This window comes from Xiphophorus hellerii, chromosome 10 (genome assembly GCF_003331165.1).
Source record: "Xiphophorus hellerii strain 12219 chromosome 10, Xiphophorus_hellerii-4.1, whole genome shotgun sequence".
Classification (NCBI taxonomy): Eukaryota; Metazoa; Chordata; class Actinopteri; order Cyprinodontiformes; family Poeciliidae; genus Xiphophorus; species Xiphophorus hellerii.
The window spans coordinates 16,663,282-16,690,599 of record NC_045681.1 but is presented as its reverse complement, the minus strand read 5'-3'; the positions used below and the strand labels follow the sequence as shown (position 1 = coordinate 16,690,599).

At 38.2% G+C, this 27,318-nt stretch overlaps 1 protein-coding gene across 2 annotated transcripts in view; it reads right to left on the bottom strand.

The window, feature by feature from the left end:
• The window catches only part of grid1b (glutamate receptor, ionotropic, delta 1b), a 468,957-nt gene that overhangs the window by 250,471 nt on the left and 191,168 nt on the right, over positions 1–27,318 (bottom strand). The gene's annotated exons all lie outside the window — the stretch shown is intronic.

The following is a 27,318-nucleotide window of genomic DNA, read 5'->3' as shown; positions in this document are numbered from 1 at the left end:
GCATCTGATCACTGCTGCTCCATGGATACATTCGTACTTTGCACAGATATCTCTAAATCACTTCATAACAGGTTTTCTTCATGTCTTCTCAAACAGTTATTCCCAATTCGTCAGTTTTGCCACCATATTGTTCTTAAGCACACTCATGTTACATTGGTATCACTGCGATTTTTAAGAAAAGGAGCACAGGAAAACATACAGTCAGCTTAGTGCTTCTGGTAAAAATGTGTAAATCTGGTAGCTTAAAGTTGGACTTTGTATGAAAACAGATTCCACTATATTTGATGCAACATTGGAGCTTATAAAGCCAAAGCTGTGGGCAATCTGGGAGGTTAATAAAAATAAATGTTTTTTCCTCCCACTTTTCCAAATTAGCTAACATTGCTGTACCTTCCAAAAATGTTTCCACACTATTGATTTCTGCAGAAACCACCAGTACCTCAAACCACGCTGTTCAAATGAATTTCATTTTAGCCGCTGACCCCAATTCCTACAAATGATGTGCAACAATAAAATTAGTACTGCATCGACATGCCGCTGAACTAGCACAGTTCAACACTAACGCACAGAGAGCAGGAAAAGTACACAATGCAATGCAACTCCACTGCTACAGCAACAACCCAATAAACTGTCTGCAAACTGTTTTCATGCAACTAATTTAATAAATGATGTGCTGAAGACTTTTCTAAATGAGGTGAATGTTAAGAGGTAAAGTGTGATAAATGAGGACCAGAGCTGTGTCACTTTTCTGCATGTTAATGAGTTATTTTCAAGCCTGCATTTGCCTCGCTTGCGCGTCTCTGCCAAAGCGACAAAAACGGCGACATGATCTATGTCGCCTCCTCACGGCCAAGAATTTGGGGTCAGCTGAAGCGATTCCAATGTATTTCTTCCATTTCTTTGTTTTCTGCAAACACAAAACATCCCCTCCGGCGGCAGAGATGTTTATTTAAGTTCCCCTTTTGTTGATTATTTGTCTGGATTTTAATGACGTCTGCCCCTGGCTATGATGAATTTTACCGCAACAGTAAAAATCTGACGGCTGCTGAAGGACTATAAAACCACCAGTCCCGCGTTATGAATACTGCAGAGTTTTACAAGAAAAAAAATGTAGAGGTTTTTTTTTTTCTTTTTTTTTTAATCATTGTGAATGCTGATGTGGTTTGAAGAGCTTTCTGTTGCATGACCAGTAGAATCTGAACTGATGCAATGAGAAAGTTCACTGAATCTCTTCATTTCAAACATAATTTCTTTCCATTTGGAAAATGTTTTGGTTTTATGCAAATTCTACCAAACAACAAGCATGTACAGAAGGGGAAACTGAATAGAGCCGTTATTTATGCACATGTCCTGCATTTGCCCCAACTTCTATTCAGTGAAAATGTCTACTGGAGAAAAGGCTAATCGCCGTCGGAATGCAGCTCAATGGGAGCGCTTTCCTCACGGGATGAGGATGAACATGAAAAAGGTGATGAAAAAGGAAGGATTTTGTTAATGATGCAACAACAGCTGGGATCACAGTCACCACAGAAATTCTGCAGCCCTCTAATGTAGGGTACACCAGGAGACTGGGGGGATGAGTAACAAGTCTTTTAAACATTTTAATGATGCAGAAAATGCTTGGGAGAAAGTGCTGTGGTCCCAAAATCAATTGGAATCAATTTGACACAACATGCAAGAAAGCATGACACAGTCCTCAAAAAAGATTAGTCAAGCACAGCAGTAAATGCATGATGGTTTGGGGCTACTTTTTCATGAATGGTACAGTATGACTTTATGACCATACAGGGGTGTGTACTATAAAATGTTGGGTGAGGACCTTTCTTTTCCTAGAACACTTAAGATGTGACATATTTTATCCTTTGGAGTTACAATTAACCGGAACTAAATGAGCAACATATTGAAATCTGGAGTGACCTATCCTTTCTGCATACAGCAACCAACAGAAAATATACTGAGTAAAGTGAACGTTTTGATGTTCCAAGAGCCATCAACAACTTTAAAGGATTTAAAGAGCTTCTCTTCCAGGAGGTGACCAGACCTGCTTGCTGACAAATAATAGAAAATGTTTCTGACCTAACTTGGCCATTGCCCTTCCTACACATTTCCCCTCGATTCTAACCACCTTTCAGTGTTTCGTCTGGACTTTCTTCCATTGAACTGGATTTCTCCAGTAAAATTTCAATCGGTCCAATCAGTGAACAGAAGGAGAAGTTGAGAACGACAACATCGATTTTCTACGCTGCTTTAGAAATGTAGCCCGTCTGTAGTTTTAGCAACGGCAGCGGAGTTAGTGCACAAAGCCGCTCTATCCGTGTCAGTCATGACACAGTCCTTAGCCATGCTAATTTAAATATTAAATTAGCATGAACAGCCATCTTGTTCAAGTCGGCACTTCTCTGTTTGCAGCGGAGGATGTTCGTTTACAGTGCATGCAATTTCCAGGAAGCTTCAGAGCGTCAAACTGGCACATTACAGACATTACACCCAAGCGTTAGCAGTTGGGTAAATTTAAACTTCAACAAAGCCCACATCTTCACCAAACAATTATTTCTCAATATCTGAGGGTCCGGACTACTCTGTACAAAGCGTAGAAACAAGGGGCTGGTTTTACCACGCTAGTACCGACCAACAAACCATAAAAAAACTACATAGCTGAAAACATGTCAGCTGAAATTCCACAATTAAAATGCATGTCAGCCACATGTAAAGAAGATGGATATTTTCACTTTGAAACATTCTCATTCTCCACCTGTTTCAACACCAATTCTAATTTCTGGAAGATTCTTAAGCTTTTTTCACACAAAACCTTATGAATGTCAATGCTTGTGTCTCCACAACACTTGAACAGCTTCGTTGCTTTTCTTCGGAGGTTGGCCTGGTGAATACAGTTATTCTGCTGCCGAGAACGGATCAGACTTGTCAGCTGTTTTGTTGAAGCTTAAAAGGACAGCATTGTGCACACTCAGCAGCGAGTTGTCTTTGTCTATTTGATACAACTCGTGCTCGTTCTCTCAGCGTAAAAAAAAAACACATTTCTGTTAATCGTCCTGCTGGCAGAAGTTTGCTTCCATCCACATCCCCTCCCTCTTTCTTCTCCTGCTCTCCGTTTTCTGCGTCTCCTTACGCCCCAATAGCCTGACTCAGAGCTTGAAATGAAAAGTGAAGCACCTCAGACAGACAAGGCGTTGATGATGGGAAATGAAATTGAAATGTTATGGGGTTGAATTTAGACGCTGGAGGCACAGAGCGGAGGTTGGAGCGGGAATGAGGGGATAAAGAAAAAAAAGAGTGAAGGTTGGACGGAAGGTTCGGGCATGTGGAACAGATAATACAAGAAAGAGGAAAAGAGGAAATCTTTCAAGGAAAGAGGAAAAAACAGGAAATAAAAGAAAGAAGCCAATGTTAAGAAGGCCAAGTAAAGAGTGACTGGACCAGGGCAATATAAACAGGTTATTTACAATAAGAAATAACAAATAAGGATGATGAGGAAAAAGAAATGGTTGCACAATATTTTGCATTGCAATTGCAGTTGTTGTTATGCTTATACTTTTTTCACTATATATATTACATTATGACTGTTTTTTTTTTGACTACACACATATAAGTAGCAAACTGACAAAAATCAAAGTAAATAAACAACCACAGCAAAAGCTAGTTTGTGTTAAGCTTTGCTAAGTTCACAAATAAATCACTTCTTAATCAAGAAAAATCAGTTCTAATGCAAAGAGTCGTCAGGGTCCAATAAGGAATAGGTGTCGAAAAACTACTTTCTGTTGTGAACTTGGACATCAGCTCCTCACTGTCAACATTTTGCAGTTTTTGTGAAAGTTTCAGTTTTGCCAACAAAGGGAGGAAGAAAATTTTGACAGTCAGTTAGAAAACCCAGGTGGTTGGAAGCTGCCTCACAGCTGAGATTGTGGGAGATCGGCTGTAAGGTAGGTTTCTACTGAAGCATAAACAGGAACAAACAACAACGGTGTCCAGCAAACTTCTAACTCAGCACGGTTTTACTCTCCTTTTTTATTTTTTTTTTTGCTTTGAATTTAAAAATCCCTGGGGCAGTGAGTGAGACAGTTGTGGTGTGTGTGTCCCGTGCACAAATTAGTCCTTGACGTAGCTGTTTCAGGTTCGATTCCCAACCTTTGCTGAATGTGTCCCTCCATTTTCTTTGCTCATATCCTGTCTGAATACTGTAAATAAAGGCCACTAGTGTCACAAAACTCTTAAAAAAGTTCTAAAGTCTGTATCTACAAAGGGTAAGGCTTGGAATATGTGTGCAGTGGCATAAAGGTGATCACTCCCTTAAGATGACTGGCAAGAAATATTGCATTTTCTCCAACATTCTTTTTTTTTATTATGTACCTGTAGATATTTTCCTGCAGTGGAAAACATCTACAAGTACATAGTGGAATTGCTATGGATAAAAACCTTCAGCGTGTGCAAGTTTATGAAGAGTTTTACAGCACATAACTCCACAGAAATGGCAACTTTGGTGAAGATCAGCTCCATCAATGTCTGAATAATGAAGTAGTTTGTATCAGAAAACGTATTGGTGATGTTACAGGAAGATTAATAGACCTGTTGATGCACCGTTTGTGGCTCAGCCCCCTCTCTGACATGTTTATACACTTATTTACATGTAAAGAAGGTAAACTGATATCTCATCACTTAGCGTGGATTTAAGTAGTAGCGATAAAAGGTCGTGCCTAATGAGGCCTACTTTTGTCTACGTCAGCCAAGACAGATGTTAATGCACCAATTTGCACAATATTGCTGCACCATCAAGGGGAGAGCAGCACAGACAAGTCTGGTCATAGCAACCAGTACAATTCCCTGTTGAGTTTGCTAAAAGAAACATGCAGCCATCTCCTGGCGCAGTGTTATCGTTAAATAATGAGCGGCTGTCTGCGGTTGCCTTTTTCACTCCGATGTTTCACAACATCTTCAGAACATTTCCACCACAGAAATGTTCTGAAGCAGTGAGAGTAATCCTATGTGTGAAAATGGCTCAGACACTTTGGACGCCTTGACAGGTATATTTTTTTTAAAAAGCATGATGGAAGGAATAACTGGCTGCATGCTAATGAAACAATGCTGTCTGAAGACACAGACAAAGCTTTATTAGTGACATACTGTACATACATACAACAATTTGCATGAAGAACTAGCCTAAAACGTGAAAAAAGCCCACCTGTGTGCAAAATGTTCTCTCAATAATAACTCAGCTGAAGATTTGTTAGAGAGTTTTGCCAAACAGCATCACAAAGACCAAAGCAGACCTATCAGGAATAAAGCTTACAGTGCATCTTTAAGGTTTTTTTTAAATTGTAGAAAAATATTTTCTGAGATCAAAATGTAAATCTGCTTGCTGTTCTTGGTCTGTAGCTAGTGAATGTTTTTTAAGGTGTCGTTGTCCACTGGTTCAAATGGATCTCACAGACACCTGAATAATACATAATAAAAAGTCCAAAAATTCTGAGAACTAAAATTAATTCTCCATAATAGATTTTATTGGTTTGAAGAAATTTTATGTGTATAGAATTGAGCAACAACAAACTAGGCTTGCATTTATGGATAGCAGTGACATGGGTAATGAAAACCTTTCAGATACTTAATCAAATGGACTGGGGTTTGTGGAGAGAGTTATTCAATTTTCCAGAGCCTAACTCTATTTATGCATATTATTTATCTATGATCTTGGTAGATATATTCCCATAAAAAGATGTAAAGATCTGCAATTATAAAGATACATTTCCAAAATTCTCTTAGCAGTTAGCATTTCCATGTTTGTGTGAATATTGATTCCCATTCCAGTATCTGCTCCTTTACCATTTAAATTATCTCTGTTTACTGTGCTGTCAGTAGTTCTTGCTTCTGGCTCACCTGTGAGCCTTCAGTCTTCAACATGTTGCCAATTTAATGCCCAGGATTGGTCACCTCTTCCAGGTCTTATTCATTGTTTTTAGCTGCACAGTCCGGAACATTCTTCTCCATCTACTTTGGTGGACCCGGCTCGGTCTTTACGCCGACCCAAACCCAGGTGGCACTAACCTACGTATGTCACTATACAAACCCAGGTTTTGCTAAAACTGGGCATTATTGAACTGCAGGGCTTTACACAAATCTAGGAAATCAGAACAGACACAGGCTTTTGATGCAAATAAAAAACTCCAACATCTATGGAGAAAACATCATAAAAACAAAAAATAAAACAAGATACATTTTATAATTACAAACACCATAACATTACTGAAACATTCCTATATTCAAATTCAATTCAAAAATACTTTATTTATCCCAAAGGGAAATTAAAAGTTAAATGTTAAATGATCAGGCTGAATTGTGTTAAATGTGTTAAATATCAATTAAATATCAAACTAAATTATATCTAAAAATAAGTTAAATAATTAGAAATAATTAAAATTAAAAATATGATAAATCAATTTGTAATTAAACATTAATTCATTAATACATTCATTATTATCTAATTCATTAATAACTAATTAATGAATTAGACCACAAGGAAATTATAATTAATAATTAATTAATTAGATTCTAATGAAATTATAATTAATAATTAAATTAATGAAATTATAATTAATAATTAATTAAATAAATTATAATACAATTATAATTAATTGGATCATTATGAATGAATTAATGAATGCATTAATGGATGAATGGATTCATTACATATTGTCACTGCTACACATAAATTGTAGAAGTGAAATGAATGAATACATTCATTATTTCATTCATTAATCAAAATGAAATTAAAACATCAAAGCTTCAGTAGGTAAAATGTATTTTAAAAAAATACCATATATATATTTCATATTGTTTGTGTGGGCTGCACAGTGGTGCAGTCTTCTGCATGGAGTTCATATGTTCTTCTGCTGGATGCTCTGGCTTCCTCCCACAGTGGAAAATGTACGAGCAGCAGTGACATGTAAAATAGCAACCCATCAGATATCTAATCTAATGGACTAGGTTTCCCACTTTGACCTGGAGGAGGGTTTCCGAAAGCATAAATATTTTTGAGCCTAATTTTATGTAGACTTATTTGTTTATCTTGTCTTGGTTGATATATTTCCATGAAAGTTTGTCACAGCTCATAAAGTGGAAACAGCCTACATGTGGGGGAACATGCTGTGGTTAGATGAGTCAAGAAATACATTCGAAATTCTGTCTTTGGAAGAAACCAAACCGTAAAAAGCACACAATACCCTAATGGTGAAATGGTCGCATACCTTTTGAGAAACTAGGAACTGGTCAGAGATTATATTAACATGGTTAGAACCAAATACAGCAATGAAATCTGTTAAAAGAAAAGACTTGAGACTGAGGTGGGTGTTCCTCTTCAAGGCAAACTATGACCCTAAATATATTTACATGGCACAGTAAATATACTGCGCCATGATTGAAAAGTTTAGATCGAAGCCTTTTCATATGCTAGACTGAATAGGCTTCAATCGAGAATTAAATCCAGCAAATAATCTGTCCCAGGGCTTGAATATAGTTGTTCAAAGATGCTTTGTATAGTCTGTGCCACTTTAGAAAGAAAAATTATGTTCCAAAACTTTTAAGACAAACATTCCACATTACTGCAGAGAAAGTATTGTAATTAATTAAAGTATCAAGTCTGGTAGGCGAGGCTGAATAGAACCAAAGTCAACATCTTAAGACTAGCATTTGTAAAATATAAATACATAAGTAAAAAATAAAAATTATGCAACTATTTTAATTCCATTTCACAGTTATGCAAAACTTTGAGATAGTCCATCTTAAAAAGTCCTATAAAAAAAAGAAAAAAAAGAAATCACATTCCTGGGAAAAGATGCCAGCCCTCCTTTTTTTTGGCTGGAATGTTTCAGATCAAATGTCCATTTTCAACAACAATAACCTGGGTAAATACAAAAAGCAATTTTCAAATGGTGACTTCATTTTTCAAGGGAAACAATCTGTCAAAACTGACCCGGCACTCTTGTAAAAAGTAAATATTAGTAACTGTGAATTAACTGTCACTAAAGTAATGCTTTTCTTTTTTTTTTTAGAAGGCTGAACTCAATTTTATGACGTCTGTTTATTACCTGATCTGCCGATGTAATAAATAATTCAAACAGAGTGTATCTGACAGCTGAAAGACCTCAAAAAGTAACACATCAAATACATTTCAAAATCAGTAGAAAAGCAGTCTGTCAGTCAGAAAGGGGTTACAGAAGTCACTACTAAAACTCTGGGATGCCAGCAAAAAGTCAGAGTCCCATCAACTGCAAAACGGCAGAATTGACAGAGACTCCTGGAGAGTTGTTGAAAGGTCTTCAGGAAAAACTGAGCAAAAGTTCACTTGGCTTCATTTTAAGAAAGTTTTAAGAAGCGAAGAGTAAGACAGAGGCTGGGAAAATATTCTGTGGACCAACCTTTTGAATCAAACATGTAAAAATATTTTTCTTTCTTCATCCTTTAAGTACATTTTGCTCTTATAAATGCATGTAACAAAAAGCTTTGGCTCAGGTTATTTTTGCTGCAGGAGAAAACAACAGCTGATTTTTATTTTTAAATGGCTCCAGAGGGACACAAAAGATAAAAGGGTGTAATCATCCATATGTTTTCAAGGTGGATCAGGTAATTCTGTTGAAATGATTGCTGCAGGCAGGATGTTCACAAGAGAAATGGCTCAATCAGATGTGCACGGATAGATTTTCATCAAAATGTAGCACGAAGAATGCAAACATATACTTAGTAAAGAAATTTAAAAGGTTTTATATAGTTAAGGATTACCATATTAGTACTTTCTGTTGCTACCAAGCTCCATTCAAGTTACTGTGACCCTAAAAATGAATTTGTGTTTGTTTAAACATGGTGAAGGTTTCTTGGTAAATGGCCTTTGGTTCAAGTCCTATTGCTCTACTTTGGAAGGACAGGAAATAGGACAATCAAAACTTCAAATAAAAACTGAATAACTGCCAACTGTGATCTTTTCCCCTCTTCATATTTGGTAACTTGAGCTTTAAGTTTCGGGCTTGAAGGCCACAGTTCAAGAAATCTGCTCCCTATCAGACCCACCTCCTCATATTTGGGCCCGGTCTAGTCCAAACGTCCTGGCAGTATTGTGTCTGAGCTGGAAGTATCAGAGGTGGACTAAAAATATCAGCTTTCCACAGAATCAGATGTGAAGTAATATGTTTAATTAAGAAAGTTGTAGGACATCATTCTTAAATTATTTTTATAATGCAGATGGTGCTACCAGCATCTCTGTTAAAATGGGTCTAATTTACTCAAAAAGCTGCAGTTCTGTGTGGCAAGAACAGTTCTAATTTAAAGCTTTTTTTAGCATTTATTTTTGTTTTGCCTGATGTGTCACGTTTATGCAAAGGATTCTCCTGATCAAAAGCCATACGGAGACCAGTTTGATTGCTGCAATGTGTTCTTTAGAGGCGAGAGGTGAAAACAAATGCAACTCAAGCGCATGCATATGCATATCAAAAAAAGATGAAACACAGAATCCTAAATAAAATGACAAGCCGGAATAATGACAGGTACACCTTGTGACAGAGCTATTTTGGTTCAAGCTTGAGTGAATTGTTGTAATAGTTTTGTGGCTGACAGCTTAAAAACAAACATTGTCGGACTTAATATGTATTTTGGACAAGATTTGACCTTAGAAAAGCAATTGTTACTGCCCCTCAATCTGGGAAGAGTGATCAATTTTATTCCAAATATTTGAATAAGGATTCAAATATTTGGGATTTAGGGATAAGGATTTAGCTCAGTTCAGCGCAGGCAGTAGGGGAAGCTAACGCCACCCCCAAGATCTACATCATCTGATGATGAAGTGGAACCAGTAACACTTGGGAAATTCGTATGCAGCTGTTTGTTTGACCACAGAGGCATCACTCCGCACACCGAGCCTGAGAAATCAGATGGTCTTGAAAAGTGTGCCGACTTTTAATTTAGTTCCCCAATATGGCCTCTGTGCTAATCTTTATTATAAATGCATCAAAACATTCATATCCAAAGGGAGCAGAGATATGGACATTAGCTGAACCTTTCAGTCCAGTTCAGCTGGTTTGATAACGCCCGGCAGAGTTTGTAGCCTTATATTCAGTTTGGTTATTTTCCAGCCTTTTCTTCCATGTACTGTAGATGGTGCCAAGTATCGGCACTTTTGGACTGCGGTTTACATTTTCACACCTCCAACACTTGTGTCTGTGAAAACTAAAGCCATACGCAAATTCCCACAGAGCATATTTTATATACAGACACTTTTAGAGGAGAAAATAAATACACTTTAAATGGTGTTTGGAGATCATTGTCCTTGATTTTGACCCTGTGTTACACCAACATACGCCAGATAATGGCTGCAATTTATCCGTTACAGCAGGCGAGGCAGATTTACGTTGGTATACGCGTCGGTTTGGCCTTGGAGTCGTCTTTGATACAGAGTAATTGTGAGGAGCTCAACCGCAATAGCTTCATGTACGTGCTGTCTATATTTAAACCAGTGTGCGAGTATGTAAATGCAGCAGAGCGACGACTCTGTGCTTTACCTTTGATGTTAACACAATTGAAGCACCTACAGCAACAGAGAAAGCCTCCGACAAGCCTGTCAACATGAAACATCGGGTGATGAAGCCAGCAGTCGTGGTAAATTAAGCAACCTTCAATGTATTTCAACTTGTTTACTTCTCAAATTTGCGCCGATGTTGAAGCGCTGTTACGCAACAGGAAAAAAGAAAGAAAGGAAAAGGAATGTAGATGAGAGAAAAGCAAACTGCTGACACCTAAAGAAAAAGGTTAAAAAGTAGAATATTTCAGAATTGTAAAAGTGAGCACTCCCGATAAAACAAACATCAACTTTCTTTTATCAAGCTCGTTAGAAATGTATAGCTATTTATTTTTAGAATCCATGACGAAGCTAGAGTCTTATTTTAAAAGAATGGCCGTGAGCCTTATTTCAAACGTTTATGTTAAAAGTTCTTCACATTTGCTGTTTAAGTCTTTATGGACTGGGAATGCTAAATTCAGCCAAGTCTCTCACTAAATCATGCAATATCTATGGAACAGTTCCATGTATGAAATACATATACTGGTGTTATGCCAAACATGTCCTCTGTCCTGCTTTCCAAATAACTCAATTTTAGACTCTTTTTTTCCAAAAACCTTATGAGAGACGTCTCTCAAAGTCATGATGTTGAAATCATGTTTGCGGGAATGTTAGACCTGTCCGGACATATAGGGTGTGCCAATTTATCCCTCAACTGAAACGGCATATTTTTTTTACTTTTAGTTGAAAGCTTTAATTTTAGACCTATTCTGACATGTGGTTCTAGAATTTAATGTTAAATATATTTATTACCATGAATACAACTATATATACACAGACACATTCAATTTTCTTTTTCATGACAGTATAGCTGTATAGTATAGGGTAGTGACAGTATAGCGTTTTTGGTTTACTTATGCCAAAATCACACAGTATATGTTGAAATTTGTTCTACTTTTTAGAGCTGGACAAGATAATGAATATATTTGTGCCACACTCTGAGCAATGTGCAATACCTAAAATGATGATATGACTATTCAAGCATAAATTTCCATAGCAACTACTTCCCATCTGAATGCGAGTTGCTGGAAGCTCAGACTCACAGCTTGTGAACTCGTCACTCCCCCTCTGCCCTAAACACGCAGAAAATTACAGAACATGCCGATTGTTAATCGTTTGAGGTGAGCTGACGGCATACTTAGAAATGTAAAGAACCCATCAAGAGTTACTGATTTCTTTTTAGTATCAGATCTTAGATAAGTAGATGGACAATATTTAGGTGAAGGTCAAAGAGCTCTGGAGCAATGAAAGGTTTTAAGAAGAGACTTAAAACATGGAGAAGTTTAAGCTCAAAGTCAGCCTGGAAAGTAGATTTCAGCTCAAGTTTGGGAGAAGTTGATAAAGTGAGACTATGACGATGAACTGAAGTTTCACCATCTTCGTCAAAGTGATTGCAGTTTTGTCATATACGTTGTAAGTAATTTGTTTTCATGTCTGCACTGCTATTTTTTCCCCTGCCTTATACATATGGCTTGTTTTGGTAAACATTTTCACCATTACATCTATCAGACCTTGGTATTTTTTTAAATCCCAACACGTGCGGCCAAACAGCAGCCAGCTAAAATGTCCGCCTACTGCTGTTGGGTTATGTGGAAAACAGCCGAAAAAAGAAAAAAAATCGCTGCTTTTGTTCTGCTGGTAAAGGGACGGTGAAAGACTGACTTATTGTTTCCGGTTTGAAGTTCATGAAAGCTTTAGTCTATGTGCAAAAACACCATGAGAACATTTTAATTTGGCAAGGAGAGAATCCTTAACATATGGACTAATCAAACATCGTCTATATTATTTTACAGTGATTACAAATTCTGTAAAACACTGAAAGGGAAAACAAATCAGTTGGAAGAATTTAATCTGCGCGCTGTACTACATATAAAGTGGCACTTGCACATCATTTATTTTCTGCTCCAAACTTCAGCGTCCTCCCTTCTCTTTCAGTCTACATCTACTTCTGCCTCTTCTGCATCAGGCCTGCTGATTCAGCCGTTTCTCCAGCTAATAACAGCATGAGACAGTTCCATTAATTACCTCCGGCCCTGCAGCATTCATACCTCGAACAAACATTCATGAGTCACACACAAAATGAAGCACACGGGAGAATTTCTGGATGTTGGGATGGCTTGAGAAGGAAGCCAGACATCAAACATCTTTAGGCGGCTGAGCTAAATCAGGCCACAACTTTTTCTTTCGCATTCAGAGTCCAACAGCTGTCAGGTCCCAATACCACTGAAACGTCGCATGAAAGTGCTTCGGGAGTTATTTTTGGATGTACGTGTCGTTTGTTTTTGCTAAACTAAGCCATGCACTTCCTAGTTTGTTGTAGAATTAGCTAAACTCACACTAGGCAACACAGGAAAAGACCTTTTTGGTGTAACTTCTTCCCCGACGTCCACAAATCCCAAAGCTTAAATACTACAAAAAAATGAAAGAAAATTTAGAGCCAGTTCTTTGACGGAATTTCTTTCTTAGAATTCATTATCTTTAATAAGAACTTCAAGCACCTAATCTTGTTCTGGCATGAGTTTTCCTTTCCTAACACCAGTACAAAGCTTTAAAAAAAAAAAAGCAGGTCCCATTCTAACGGTCTAAGAAGAGACCTGAGGTGACCAACAGCAGTCTGTGTCGACACTTCTCCGGTCCCCTGTGACTTGATTGCAGACAGCCACTAAGTCTCTCTTACTCCTGTCATGCATAAACTCACCAGCAACACAGCCGGGCTCACCCCAGCATGCTGTCCCTCTGATGGGACGTGTCATATTTCAGTCTCTCTGCTGGGACGTGTCGCATCTTGCCTGCAGCAGCATACGGCTGCTCACTGGCCAGCCTTATACAGTCGACTGACTTCCAGGAGCTAATATAAACTCTAGGACTGAGTTAGGGGTGGACAATATAGCTGAAAAATGTATCGGATACAAGTGTTTCGTATTGCAGGGTTTCCCCTAAAAAGCTTGCTAAGCCCAGTAATTGGGGTGCTAAGACAGTCATTCAGTCGTTCATTCATTCAGCGGCCTGCCGTGTTTTTAAGTTAAAAAATGTTTAAAGTTGAGAGGAAATTTAAAAACATCACTTGATAATTATGTGTTAATGGGAAATTAATGCTTAAATACTAACTATAAAGTCTTAAAAAAACCCTAAAATAAATAAGCAATGCTTAGCCTGGTGGGGGTCCAACTAAAGCCTGGTGGCCTGCCAGGCTTATAATACACTGGGGGAAACCCTGGTATTGGTTGATTATTTATTAGGTTTTTGTTTTAAATACCTGAAATACTGTCAGACTGGTGGTGTGACCTTTCCTGTTCTAGCCACTGTTTTCACTCTCTGCCATTGTTTTGTTTGTTTGTTTTTTTTAAGCAGGTATGAGACTGCGCAAGTTACTCAACAGGTTGTTGCTAGGTAACCAAAGAGTGAATGAGTTAGTCGATGCCACCAAAGTTGCTTGTCTAGCTGAGAGGTTGAGTGAGTAAAGCCACTCCCCTGATTACACCCCCCAGAATGCTGTGCGGTTCTAGATCGAAGTTCAGGAAAATTATTGATATTGATCAAGTATATATCACATTATATATTGTTATTGATTTACTGCCCAGCCTTAGAACCAAAGGATGCAAGATGGACATTTTCAGATTATGTTAGAAACTGGAAAAAAAAAATAAAAAATCTGTTTTCAATTATTAAAAATTTTCATGGTAATCAGTTTAGAATGCAACTGAACTAAAAATCAAATTTGTTATTGTTTTTTCCTTATTGTATCATCTTAAAGATCTACCAGGAAATAGAGGGAACTATTTAAAATTGAGTGAAGCAGTCAGCAGCAGCCAACAAACTTCATCAGTAAGAGCAATGGGATGAACCTGAATCTAAACGGCAGTATTTTTCATTATTTTAATGGGAAACTTGAAGGAACTGCCAATATTGAGTTGTATTTAAATAATTTGATAAGCAATTTTAATTCTTGAGTATCTCCAGGCGGTGCCAGTCAATAAGTCTCTTTCCATTTTATTGGTAACACTTTATTTGACGGGTTGTGAGACTGTCATGACACAGTCATAAACATGACATAACACCTGTCATGAACATGAGTTCATGAATATTTATGACTGTTGTCATAAAGTGTCATTCGGTAAATCAACCAGACATTCTTGGATGTTTTGTTCTTACTTTCACAATTTGATACAAAATATTTATATCAACTGTATGAGAATGTGGTGATTCTCCAATAAACAATATCTGTCAGGATTAGAGTGGACATCCAACATTTAATCATGACTTGTCTGCATCACCGAACAAGAATATTGACATGCAGAGACACAATGGTGTGCAAAAATTAAATATTTGGCTATGAGGTGTATTGTCAATGAGAAGAAAATACTTGCTTGCACGTACATTTTCAAAAGGAACTTTTAATCTGACAAACAAGCCACATCTTATATTTTATAAGAATGTGTGGGCATGGTGAAGAAGAAAAGCTATTACATTGTTCCTTTGTACATTTTGTAAAAGCAGTTTGGTTTTGAGATCTTACTTTTCGATTCCATGACTCAATTAATTTGAAATGAATTGTCATCTGACAAAGATCACGACTCACAAGCAGAAATACACTTGGAGCTTTTGCAGTTATGCTGCACACACAATTAACTGAGCACATCTAAGCATTTCTTGCCATAAAGACAACTCTTAACTTCTCACTTAGTAAGATTCTCCTTAATTTTAATGCTGTTTTGTTTTTGTTTTTTTTTTTAAAGCCGTTTGAGTAGATAGCAAAAAAAGCATCTCTCCATTCCCCCATACACAACACACACAAACGTCTGCGTGACCTTGTAGATAAAAGGGTGTTTCCCTCTTCCCCTGTTTGTCAACTCATCTTGCTGAATGACGGCTTCATTATCCCAGACTCCCGCTCAGAAACCGAGCTGTAGCTCCCGGGAGCAACTTCCACATGAGTGAAAGTTTGAAAGTGAAGCGAGTTTGCAGACCTCGGGATGCCACTGTGCTCTCAGATAAAACAGCAGCGCCTGAAGCCTGAGCAGGAGGAGAGTTATGAGGACGGTGCCACCAGCTACATGACAATAATATCCCGACTTCACACGTCCATGATGGGAGCACTGATGCACGAATGTACAGCAGCTAGTGGTGTCTGAGAGCGAGTGTGTCGATGCAACAACACACACAGGCAGATCTGAGTGAACGACAGGCTCTCAACCTTGGATATCCTCTCCATCTCTTCACTTTGCAGCCCCGGAGGATAAAAATAATGCCGGGTGTGTTGGGGTGCGTGTGCGTGTGCATGTGTATATATGTGAAAATGTGAGGAGGCGTCCTGAGTACTACTGTCAGCTATCCAGAGGCAGAGTGACAGTTGATGTGTTTGGACTGCAGAATAATGACTCCAGCATCTCGGGAATGACTCTTTGATCCCGTGTTTTTTTTCTTAAACAAAATATGCTTCTGATTTTATTTAGTTTTATTCTGATGACTGTAGCTTTTTTTTTTTTTTTTTGCCTAATTCCACCCACGACATCAGCATAGCAACACAGTATGGTGGCTGACAGGTGTAAACATTCAGCAAAAGGTAAAATGCAAAAACACAAACTCGTAACTCCTAACAGGCTGCTCTGTAGATAAAACTGCTGGAAATTATTCCAAGGAATGTAAACTTGCCCACCAAGGGTTACTTGTGTGGATATCCGAACTTCATGGTGGACATTTTCATCTTCATTTTGTATTTCAATTCATGGTGTTAAATTATGGAACAAGTTCAATAAGGAGTTAAAACAAAGTCAAAATTTAATAAATTTTTAAAAGAAATATAAGGAGGTCATTTTCACAAGATATAGAAATATGAGTGAGAGATAGCACACATTTGTATATGTAAATTAAGGCTAATGCATATGAGTGCGTGGGTATGGATGTGTCACCTATGTATTTTTTAATTTTACTTTTTTATTAATTTTTTATTGTTATTACTTAATAATGAGGGCCCATCTAAAAATATCATATGAGTTTATGGGGTAGGAGTTCATAAGTTTCTCACTTCTTCCTACCATCCTACCTTTTCAAGCATGTTATTATTGTGGTACAAAAATGTGTCTTTTGCCCCATGTCTGTGATTTTATACTTCTATCATGTTCAAAATAAATAAAAAAAAAATAAACAAGTCAAATAAATTTTACAAGGCCTTCCAAGAGTTTAGCATCTCTTGGAAAATTGGTTTGTCTAAAGTGTCCAATGATGCTTGTTTTCCATAGATTAGAATAAGGGGAAAAAAAACGTTCAATGGTATCAAAGAATGTGGCACAGTTCACGAGGGGCAGCATTTTTCTTTTTATGGATATCTACTAAAGTTGATTCTGCTATTTTTAAGTAGCACAAGCTTTCAAGGCTTACTAAGTTCATATGGACGCTTTCTGTGACTAAAGCAGAAAACCACCCACACCATCTCATAGGGATGACTCAACCCTGGTGGAACAGCAACCTCAAAGCAGCACTGCTGCAGACTGACTGGTCGTAGTCGTTGCCATGCTGACATACAGAGGCCAGGGGGAGGTACCTCTTCGTTTAATGGTAAGACCCAGGAGTCCAGACCAGGATCTCCAGTTAATTTCTTCTGTCTTTGAAGACGGATGAAGAACATGGACCAAAGAACCAAGTCAGACTCAATCCATCTGGATAGCGGAGTTGCTGAGTCTCGTTTGCGCCACTAAACTGCAGCTCTGCTCTGCCATACTGTAAGCAGAGATTCATCTTGAGGATGTTTATGAAACAGAACTTTTGAGTTTTAGACTTTTAAAATGGATAGTATCCTAAAATAAGTCCCAAAATTGTCGTTCATGCTCAGATACACAGTCAACAAATATTAACCCAGTTGGTCTGCTGAACAACAGAAGCTTTTGTGCAAAAGAAGATTGGGGGAAAAAAAAGGTAAATACTTCGAAAAGTAGCTAAAACTGTGCAGAAACAAGCACTTAGCTAAAGTAAAACTAACACCGCTTAGAAATGAGATGTTTAAGGTTGACTTCTTTATATTGATGTGTTTCTGCTCCTCAGGGACGCAGCAACCGGAAAATTTCAAGTCTTATTTCACCGTTTCAACCACTTAGCCGGTGCCGTTTCCGAGGTGACTTGGAACAAGTGCAGTGGGAAAAGATGCTCTTGTTCCTTGGAGAACATTTCAAAGAGCAGCAATCCTGGAGATGATCAAGCAAAAAAAACAAAAAACAGAAAGAACCAAAGGGAAGGGATAATGACACATGAGGTGAGTGAGTTTCAGAGACGATGGGAGGAAGACACACACTGGAGCAAAGATTTAGTTTAGAAAATCATAAAAAATGAACATTACTATAAAACATAAAGAACAACTTAATTACCAGAAACCTCTATATGTAAGTTGGACCTTATCTGTGTGATCGGATCAGGGATAGGTTAGGTTTAGGTTGTTTGACAATAAATTCACGTGGCCACTAAATCCAGCTCATCTATTTCTCAGATTTATTCTGTAAATCTAAATCTCTAATATTTAGGCAGTTAGTTACAAAATAACTAATTGCCTAAGTAATATTTGCAGCTAGTTTGGAGTTTGCCAAAAACACATCTCCAACATACAGCCGTGTGTGTTTGTCAAGCAGACAGGTAACTGTTAGTTTGTGGAAACGAGAGCAACGGAGCAGAAAAACATGTCACATCAGCTTACGTTCATTGTGAAACATCTGTGCGCATTTTTTGCAGCAGATCCGTGTGTGCGGGTGTGTGTGTAGCAGAAATGCGCTGTAATGTAAATGTTTTTTAGCCAAAGAAAGCAAATCACAACAATAATGCATCCCCCGCCTTCTGTTCTAGAAGATAAGATTACATTTGTGTAATGTTACATCGCCTCCTAATTGAACCAGTAGATGATATTTCCATTTGTGGAGTAAATGGAGTTTGGTTTTCCAATTAGAAGATGTTAATAGAACTCCACAGCTAAATCAGGAGATGGAAATGGGATTTTTCTGTGAGGGGGAGGTGTGTTTAGGACGTCACCATGGCACCTCTACATCACCTCTTCATTCATTAGGTGGATTTTCTGCCTTGAAGCACAAAAGAAAAGTGACAAAAAACATACTTGTACATTCTTTTTTAAAATGTTTGTAAAAGTGGATGCTGTTATCAAATATGCTCATTATCTCCATAAAATCTGAACATAAAAACAAAGAACCAGACTCACTACAGTTGGATCAACCATTGGCGAGTATGTGGCACAAATCATACACTTGATCTCAAAAGTTTACAAAACCAGTTGAAAAAGCCTGACTTGAGGTTTTATATAAGTTAGACCATGATGAAACTAAGCAACCAGGTGAGATAACCTGGTTGCTTAGGCACGTCCATCTTACAGATATTTTGTTTTCATTCAGTTTCTGCATTCTGTACATACACTGGTAAAATTGCAAAAGATTGTGAGGACAACTGTTTCAGAAACACCCAACTGATGTTAAATGACTTCTTGGTGTATATATATGTCTTTTTTAGACGAGGCAAATTAAAGTCAGGCTTGCTAGTTCACAAAACTGATTCAAATAACTTAAGCATAAATGTTTGCTTATACAGTACACGCAGAAGCATCAGATTAACGAAACGGCTCAGAATGCAGAACTGTACATATTTGATCAAGTCAGGAGTCTATTTAAAATGCCACCAGACTAAGTAGTGACACCGGGAAAACCTCCAAACTCCAAAAGTCTCTTAGAATAGCTGTTGTCACATCAGATAAAATGCCACATATGGCAGCAAAATTTTTCATCCAGCTCCAGTTGCACTGTGTTGGATGCATCAAGCTGAAGAGACGCACTGTGGCTATGAAGACTGCTAAATACAACAGAAATTGTAATGTTAATTTGGTAGGATGTCGTTGCTGCACGAGGTACAGTCAGTTCCTTTGTGGGTCAGGAGATCTTAGTTTAGCTTCTCTGTTTCTACTTCTGTGTGGACTGAAGTCATCAAAGCAGGACAGAAACTCTGAATATGATGTCATGTAGATTGACTGAAAGGGAGGTAAGTAGATGACTGATCTAGGTGTAATAGCCTTGCCACCAAAATGAATTATCCCATCCTACATGGCCTACTTTTCTGTTCGTTTCCACATCTGTCACTTTAGATAGCTTCATTTTCTTGCCTCACATAAGACGACACCAGACAGCTCATTGAGATGACTGTCCCGTCGACGCTTGGTCACTGTTGATTCACAGCGTTAATCTCTCCACCTCAGCGACCGCCATCACATTTCTCCCGCCAACTCTAAATATTGAGCTGCTCCAGGCTCTGAGATTAAAGTATGATTTCTGAGGGAGGGTGTATATAGTCAGGCCCTCAGGGGAAAAGCTTGACACAAAGAGCCACTCGTTCAAGCAATAAGATTTACAATTACACAGAGGACCGAGAAGAAAAGACAACAGGAGAGCTTTCGATTTCAGTTTAAAAAATTAAGACCAACAAAACTGAAAACAACTTCTTATTTAAAAAGATTTTAACAGGATAAAGAAACTTTAACAGAATTACAGCTGCAGTTATTCGTGCTCGTCTTCTGATTGTCGTCGTCTTTTGGAACATCTACAATAACCGAGATCTGAGAAATGTGGCGCCACAAAGCCACCAGGTGTTACTGAGTGGGTCCAACAATGAGAGTCCTTCAAGATTTTTGAGTAACTGCCACTCTTCTACCCCTGCATCAAAACTACAGACAATTAGCTTTGTAAGAGGCTCCTATTCTGCATGTAAACAGGAAAACACATAATGCTACTGTAAAATAAGACACCCTGTGTTCAGAGCAAACAAAAGATGCAACACAGATGGTGGTAGTCGATTTCTGCTCGTGTGTTAGTGGAGAGCAGCAGATTTCATGTCATTGTACAGAAAGGCAACAACAATGCATTCATTCAGCAGTCAAAAACAAGGCTGGCAGGTTTAAGCTTTTATTTTTCATACTAACAAAAAGATGCATGATTACTGTAACTTGTTACAATTGTTATAGATACACTAGCAGTTATACTAATGCATATTGATTAGCAAAAAAATTGCCTGCGGTGATGTAGACGACAGTAGTGCATCTGAATGAGCTTTGCGTTCATCAGAGTGGCTAAAGGTGTGTTTTTCAAGTGAAAACTCCAAAATTTGCTCGGGCTCTGATGAAGGCCAGACAATGAGATTATACATTGGGACGGTCCAGTTAAAGCAAAAATGTGAACAAACAAAAAATCCAAAACAAAACTCTTTCTGCAATCACCTTATGATAAAGAAGTCGTCATATTTGCAATAGTCAATTTTCTATTGTTCATCTGAATCCTAATCCTGAACTAGGAAAAGAAATTGATTGACATATCAGGCAGCGTAATGTTGGACTGCCACAGCAATACTGATCTTTTTTTTTTCTTTTTCAGATCAAGTAGGACTTCTCTAGATGGGTAGAGGCGCCATTTCGACTCCAATTTCCAAGAAGTGTGTTTCAAACCACAAAGCTCTGAATTAAACCAGGGAGCCAGCCTCTTATGACTGATTACATTCTTTTTCAAGGGGGCTCCATTGTCTAATGCCAGACACATTGAAGTACAGACACTTTGAACAAAATCATAATTTTGTGAAAGGGTTGAAAATGAGTAATGCATAAAGACTGGTCAAGCAAATTTCTTCGGGGGAGGGGGCTGGGGGGTTTAGAGATGGCGAAGTGTTTAAAAGCCAGGATGGAAACCACATTATTACTCTTAAATCTAACTTTTGCCTGTGGACTTTACTCTCAAAGATTGGCAAGTGCCACCTGCCTTGGAAACAAAATATTATGATGGGTTATAAGTGATAATAAGCATTTAATATGGCCATTGTTTGTGTTTGCAAACAGCTTTGCTTTGCCTGAAAGTTTAGGGAAAATATGCCAGACTGAAATAATATCAAACGAATGGGTCATCTCTCTATTTCAAGTGCACTTTTATCGTGGTGTATATTTTTAGCAGAGATCCTGTGACATATAGCTGAGCCCTGGCAACAGCTGCTGTTGTCAAAAAATGAACAATAAACAATAAAACACAATGGAAGGTAAAGCAGGTAATGAGCAGCAAGGGAGGTGAAGACAATGAAAAGGAAACAAAGGAAAATAAATGGTGCAGAGAAACGAATGAAAATTCTGCCCTTACGTCAGACACGAGGCTATACAGAGATCCTGAAATGGCAACAATACTTTTCCTGAAGCTCTCAGCTGCACTGTGTGGCAGCGCCAGTACTCGTCATTTTCATAATTCTCCTGATAACATAGAGGGAGGGAATAAAAGAGAAGGCGAAACGGAAAGCTAGCTGCTCCTCATCTGTCAAGATTACAGCTCTGTAATCCTGAGAAGCTCCTTTTATCTCCCAAAGTGAGCGCAGACCTCCACCCTCCAAGAGTTTCAACGGCTGGAGAGCCGCATTTACTACGCAAGCCGGGCCCCGCAGAGAAAATGGGCAGCTGAAATTGTAGGAACAGTCCCGCAGACGGAGTTGAACCAACAATGAACACTTGAAACATGCTGGAGCCATTCTGCTTTTTCCATCAAGACAGTAAAACACCTTCAGCGGGAGAGGGAATCGTTACTGCTACAATAAATCTTCTGATTTGAGAGGGTCTCTCATGTTTCATTCAAAAGCTGGCAAAAGATGACTTTAAGTTACATACATATGAATGAGATGTAAGGCAGCCAAAATTTTCTCTTCATAACACAACTGAAACTCCCAGCACAGATATAGAATTGTAATAAGTGAGAAGCATTTTTAGTGAATGGATTACCAAAGCTATTTTAAGAAATGTGCTGTATTACAAAGTGGATGATCTTTTTTCTTTTTCATTATTTATATTTTTAATAAATTTGTGTGCAGTGTTAACCTATATCCATTTAAAAAGGAGGAAATAAAGAACCCATAAATAATTCACAACAAAGTTGCACTAGGAATATATAAATGCAGTGATGAGGCTTCCTGTAATAAAATTTTGTCAGTTTCCAATGCATTTTAAATAATTCAGGCCGCATCCTGATGTGTGTGACTAAAATAAAACTGCTCTCTACAACATTTTCCGATAACATTTTGGTTCGACTTTTCATTTTTAATGCCACAGAGAACAGTCCCTTTGCACTGTGGTAAATGGGGAAACACATAAAAGAGCACCCAGCCTCCAGTCGAGCTTCCACCTTAAAGAACTCCCCTCCCCCATGACTCTTCTACACAGCTCCTCCAGACTAGCGGCAGCAGCAACTGAACACCTAATGCAAGTGCACATCTGCTTGGCTCATCGTGCTAACTACCTTTCAGTGCAACTCTCCTAAGAGAGTTGTGAATGGCTTACTGGAAAAGCATTGTGATGATGTGCTGAAGGCGGCATGTCGGAAAGAACAGGAGCTTCTTAAAGAGACAGAGGTCTAATTTCAAGGCATTAAATGGTGAAGACAAATTTGTTTTAAGTCATGTTTAATATATACTCAATGTCTACATAAACTGAAGGCAACATAGTTACTTGACTGCGACATATTATGTCAATATGTGCCTGAAAAATATTTTATACTGCCCCTTTGAGGCAAGGGTGTCAAACTCATTTTCGTTTTGGGCCAAATTAAGATCATGAATGCTCTTAAAGGGCCGGTTGTGCTAGAACGTATTGATAAAACACATTCATAAAATGTTACAATATTAATGACTTCTTAAAATTGAAAAACATTGAACATATTTTCAGTCCCTCCAGGATATCCCAATTGTTTTGTGATTTTTTTGCAATAAAAATCAAAGTGTTTATGGTACTAATTTGGAAATATTCTCAATATTTGTGCTCATTGAAGTCAGTAAATGCGACTTTTATTACCCGCTGTACAGATCATGGACTATAATCTGACATCAATTAAGGCTGAGGCAGCTGTTTAGTACAAGCAAGAAAGTTCTGAGCATCTTTTGAGAAAAATTTGCAATGAATCCCCAATCATGTATTAGCGCAAAAAAGAGTTGGGAGTTGTTGATTTTTCATAAATTTCCACGATACTTTGCAAGAAACTGGAGGGATTGATTGATACAAATTGGCAGTAAACAGGTAAAAACTGATTGATAAAATGATATTTAAGCATACTAAGTGTTTAGTCTAGAATTTAGAGGGCAACATAAAAAGCTATGGCTGGCCGGATTTGGGGCATATGCTTTAAGGGATAAGGCTGCAAGCCAAGAATTATATACTGTATATATATATATATATATATATATATATATATATATATATATATATACATACAGCTGAATCAAACACATCCAGTCTCTTCAGTCAGCTGTTTTTAACATAGCCCAAATTAAGTGTAAAACAGAAACGACACAGATAAGCAAACCAGCAGAGCAGCTTCTTAGCTAACAGGTCGACTTTCGTCCTCTTGTTTTAGTACTTGGAATCTAAAAACAGCCCGCAGGCTCCCACGACACAGAGCAGAGTTCACTCCAACTTTAATGAGTCCTGTAGATTTGTGTTTAATTAGAACAACATTAGTGAGAGCAACGCTATTATTTTATTACAGCTGCACTTGTTAATGCGGCTGAAATCCATTTAGAAAAACGACATCCCCATTCTGAATCATCGCATTAACATCCAAGCACTTAGCATCGCTCAACAACAACAGCAGACTATTTGTTTGATATGATATGATGATCGTATGACACAGAATCACTAAGCTTTGGGGAGGATGCTGAGCAGCAGTGTCAGAGTCAGAGCTCATCTGTCAGCGAAAAGAGCTAAAAGGAGCCTCCAGGGATAAAAAAAAAAAAAAAAAAGCACCTCCCCAACAAGATAAGAAAACAACAAGGAGCAGGAGGTGGAGAAAAAGATGATTCAGTCCCTTAATTAACTCAAAACAGACTTTTTTTTTTAAATTGCTCTTCCATGGGAGTCATCAGTGTGGGCCTTTTTATATGGAGCCTTCTGCTTAATAAGGCTTTGATGAATGTGTGTGTGTTTGAACGGCGATGTCAGTTCTGCAGAGTTCACGCCTTAAAGGAACCATTAGTGCCAGTGTGATTGCCATTTAGCTCTCACACGCGCGCACACGCGCCCCCACGCAAACACACACGGAGTGATGAAATTAACTGGCAGCCCTGAACCCTCCTCACACACTGAAAATCCCATCTCACCCCACTGTGACTTTCCCCCCCGCATGACGCAGCCCAACACAGAGCTGAGGGCGAGCCGACACTAATCCTTTTCAATTAAAATACCTTTACTGCAGAAAGGAGAGACAAAAGGCTGACTTCCAGGAACTGAAACTGTAAATAAAGTGGGGTTTTTGGGCCTAGTATGGAGGCTGGTTAGAGAAAAATAAAAAATTTTTTGAAGCTTTGAAGCCGTTTCTGTGGAGAAAAGAAAACAGAACAATTTTACTCCAAACGTTAAAAACACTATCTATTCATTTACAGTTATACTTCAGTAAGATAGTTCACAATGGTCACATACTGTATAAGTAAGCAAAAAGTAATCAAAAAAACACCCACAAAAACTGTCGCCTCATTCTGTTATTGTTTTTATGCATCTTTCATTAAGATTAACATTGTTCTCTTGCCAGAAATGAAACATTTCTTCCTTTTCTTTTAAACTCTAATTTCTGCACATTAGTTATGTTAGATTTTGAATGAAGCTTTACAAGTTCATAAGAGAATAATTTAAAAAGCACTTAACAAGAAAGGCTTGAATATCTGAATGGACTATAAAACATTCAGATTATAGCAAACAGGAATTTGGAGAAAACAAGACATGGAATATTGCCAAAGTAGTTCACTGTAATTGCTCAGCACGGTGGTGGAGGGTTGATGATTTGGGCTTGTTTTGCAGCCACAGTGTCAACCGGTCATTGAGCACATCATGTTCCTCTGCATGCTAAAGGTATTCTAGAGCTAAAGCTGTCTAACAGCTGGATCATACAGCCCATAGACGGATGTTGGAGCATTTCTTTTCCTCATTAACCTCTTGTATTACATGCCAAATGACTGGAATTATTGTTAACATACACGGTCATATTTCATTTATCACCTGTGCTGAAAATAGCTAGTTGCTCCACTTTAATAATCAACATGAAGACCACAAGTTTGAGCAAATTGAATCTAAGAAATTGTTTGATTGCGAAGCAATAAATCAAAATGCATATCTGACTGCTGAAAATTTTGAAGCTAACTTTTTTCCTCTTCCTTCCTGAAAACCAGTCATCTTATTCTGATGTTTTCCCTGCCCTTCGCTATTCAAACATCAGTCCTGTCTCCCTCCCTCCCTTTTTTTTTCTTCTCTGTGGATCTTCAGCCATGTTTCCTCCTCTGGCCACTCGTCCATCTATCCCTTCTCACTTCATTCCATTCTGCTGCCATCGCCTCAGCATCAATCAGCCCTCTCTGTGTGGACTGGCGCTGAGGCTTCATTATGCTCTTTCCTCGTCTCTCATATTTATTTCATAGCTTGGAGGCTTGAGAGAACGTGAGCCCTGCTGGTAAGTGAAAGGGTGAATTTCCACTCGCATTACTCTCACGTCGAGGCGCCATGGGGCTCGTCACGGCTTGGGAAGCCCTGCAGCTTCTCGGGCGCAGGCCGACAAATAATGTGTATGACCAGCAGATGAGAACATTGTCACCGTTATCTCTAAAGGGAGATGTGGGGTAAAATAAAACGTCATGCGTGCGGCTTGAGAGACTGAGAAAACGATACGTAAAACTGCGTGCGTGAGTGGAAAGTGAAATCCAGGTCTGTCAGTCTTACTGTGCAAAACTGCGTATAATGCAGCAGCAGCAGCGTATGAACATCTGTTGGACATTGAATATAATGTTGTTTACCAAGATGGTGAAATACTAAAACAAAACTGCAGAAGGGAAGTTAATTTTCCTGAATTTGGTCAATATGATTCTCTTTTTTACTACTCTAATATCAATATGTTACAATTTAAACACTGATCCACGAAGAAAATCTGATATACAGAATATAATATATTCTGCTCAATTCCTGATTTAAAAGGTATTTGGCATCAAAGCTCACAGAAAATATTTAAACTGCTAACAAATATGCTCATTGGAACTTGTTAGTTACAGTAACATTACATACTAAACATGGTGCCCTATCTTATTTGCACCTTAAAAACAAAAAAGAATGATCTTATTTATCTGTTTCATGTAAAGAACAAAATGTGTAAAAATAATAAGTATGAAAAGGGCATCAATTAAGGCCCTTCATTTACCTTTCTGGTGAAAATGGAAGAGTTTTGTTTTGTTCGTACTGTACATTTACATGAAACCCCTGAAAGTTTCCTCTGACAACAGCACAGTTTGAGAACGGGTTCCAGAGTGCAATAATTCTAAAACTTACCGGTGTCTGTTGTCTTGTAAACAGAATAAATGGATCTTTTCTGTCAGGGAATCCCTAGCTCATGCATAGTATGACGCAAAACATAGCTGCTTCCTACAATCCACAGAAGAAGAAACAACTGACAAAGGTGGTGTTACTACAATTCGTGTTTCCCCATCAGATACGGTTCCCTCAGCGTCTCTTCTCCGCTCCGCACAGCCCAGGTGGCAAAATACACATGCGCTTGTTCAGCGCTCTTATCTAGAGAACTACGGAAGCCGTGAAAGCTCAAACAAAGTGTTTCAGCAACGTTATTCCACTTTTTTCCAACTGCACCCTAGTCAGACGCACATAGTGCGTGTTTCCCCCAATATCTGGGGGA